Genomic DNA, 2,335 nt, shown 5'->3' with positions numbered 1-2,335 from the left:
GATGATGAAATGTTCAGTCATGGTGAGTTTTTCATCTTCTCCTTAATTGTTTTGCTCATCCGAAAAGAAAAAAAAAAGCAATATTAAAAAAAAAAAAGTATGTTTATTATTTGTTACCCTATTCTGTCTGTTTCCTCAGTATTTGCTGGAGATCTGCTTACCCAAGCTTTGGGTAAAACAAGCTTTGGGTTCCTTCTGTCCCACTGGGAGTTGCCCAATTTGGTTGCATCTGATGAAATTCACCCTGAGCCCTTACAGAACCAGCTCAAACTATGTGAGAGCCATTCGCAGCTCTCTCAAGACACCTGGAGGATGGGTAATGTTTCTGAGCATCTGGCAAGTGTACTTATATCAAAACTCAGCCTGTGAATTTTCTGGGGAAAACCCTTCTGTATCCTCTAGGGTTCCTCAAACTCTGTTGAGGATCCAGTTAGCAGTTGCTCACCTGGATGGTTCCAGCTCCTAAAGTTAACACTTGTACTCTTGCCCTGTAGTTTATATCTATTGTAGTTTTGTTATTTTGCAAGATTTTATGTCTTTGGAAAATAAGGTGCATTTCACTCTTTGGAACCTCTCAGATCATTCTTTGGTGCAGCACCACCTAATGGGACACTTGGCTGCTGTGCTGAAGGGCTTGGTTACTAGGATTGTAAATCCCGGAGAGTTTGTAAGTCTTCTGACCCCAGGGAGGTATCACGCTTTGTTCACTCTGTTTGTCAGGTGCTGCTTCTCGTCGGAAGTATTAACTTCAAACTGCCCTGTTCTTTTTTTAACTTTTTTTCCTGGTTCTCTCCATAGGGCAGGGAAAGACTCTCGTATCCTGGTCATCAGACTCAGTGCTGTCTGAGAAGATACAGAGACTGAAAAAATCATAAGAGGCAAATATGACTGCAGAGGAAACAAACTGGAGAGGACAAAAGGTGATATTGTTATCCTTACCCTCTATTAGAAACATCCACTGTGATTTGATGCCGGTAGCTGCCAGGGGCTCGTTAGGTCTTTTTAGGCAGGTGTAGGTGTTCACTTGTAGGTTTTCTGTCTGGACGAGTCAATTCAAACTTTGCTAAGCTTATATTGGAAAATTACTCTCTAGATCACTCCAGCATGACATTTTTGAATGTTGTAAAAAAAACATGTTACTTGGAAATCGCTAATGATGAGAAGCTTTAGGGAAAAATAAGATTTTGGGGTCGGGAGATATGGGAAGAATTTTGTGGGGATGTTAGACTGGCATAAAGCCCGCTTTAAGCTGGACTGGCACACTTGCAGATCCCCTATCAAACAGTAGTGCTTAGATTAGCCTGGGTGCTGCCCATTGTTTCTGTAGAAATAAATGTTTCCTGGTCTTCAGAAGTAAGCTGCTTTGAAAACCTGGAAGTTGCAGTACAGTGACAATCCACGTGCTTCGGATTAAAAGGAGATTTCAGAAGGGTGATAGGCTTTTGTCTTTTCCTACAAGTCCATGTAATCCTATGGAGGAGTTTTTAATTGCGTGTTGCCGAGTCATCCATCAGAGCCCTGTTGTACCGATCATCATACAAATACAAAAGAAAAAAATCAGACCCTGTCCCAGCCACTTAGAGCCCAGACCATTATTTCCTCAGGCTGCCCTCTGTGTGCCATTAATACTCACCACGGGAGTGAGCTGAGGATTGTTGCAGCTGTTGGGAACAAACTCCTTCTCGTCACACAGAAATAGAATTCGGATGACGCCTCAGCCAGCGCCTCTCTGCTCTCGTCTCCTGAATCTCCAGCAGAGGAGTTCCGGTCCATCCGGGTGTGCGTAACCCAGTTCCCGATGGTCTGAACGCGCTGAGCAGCGCTCAGCTGGTGTGAGGGGTTCAGGGAAGGCAGAGTGTGCATTATCATCTTCCTGAACCTACAGACAAATCCAAGTGAGAAGCCATAGGGTGGAAATCAGTCATATACATGCTAAATAAAACTTGCAGATTTTTTTAAGGATTGTTTCTGCTTGTTCTTTGTTGTGCTTCTGTGCTTAGAAAGCGTCCCTTGAAAATCAGTTCAATTCATCACTTGAAACTTTGTTTGCAGACCCTCACTGAGCAGAATTTGTTGCAGACTCGGTGCACGCTGTGCTGACCTCCTGGGAGTGTGAGGAGCTCGAGCGTGCTACTTTGTGCTTTAGGACACTCTGAGGTATTTATTCATTTTTGGGATCCACAATGAGAATTCCCAAGAGAGGTCGTAATAAGGTATGACATTGGAAAAAAGCCTGTGTTGCTGGAATGTTGTTGTTGTCATCAAAAGTTAATTTTTTCTTCTTCCTTAGCCAGTAGTCAGCTTTTTGCTTTATTTTTTGTGGTATCAGTATTTG

The 2,335-nt window shown here is 43.0% G+C and overlaps 1 long non-coding RNA gene across 1 annotated transcript; it reads left to right on the top strand.

The window, feature by feature from the left end:
• Positions 1 to 76: 76 nt before the first annotated feature.
• LOC136569598 (uncharacterized) lies at positions 77 to 1,959 on the top strand. Its single transcript, XR_010785390.1, has 3 exons — positions 77 to 316; positions 799 to 920; positions 1,605 to 1,959. It is a non-coding gene; the product is annotated as an uncharacterized lncRNA (long non-coding RNA).
• The last annotated feature ends 376 nt before the right edge of the window (positions 1,960 to 2,335 follow it).

The sequence above is a fragment of the Molothrus aeneus genome, unplaced genomic scaffold, assembly GCF_037042795.1.
Source record: "Molothrus aeneus isolate 106 unplaced genomic scaffold, BPBGC_Maene_1.0 scaffold_144, whole genome shotgun sequence".
In the NCBI taxonomy this organism is placed as follows: Eukaryota; Metazoa; Chordata; class Aves; order Passeriformes; family Icteridae; genus Molothrus; species Molothrus aeneus.
The sequence above is the reverse complement of the archived record's forward strand: the minus strand, read 5'-3'. Positions and strand labels throughout refer to the sequence as shown.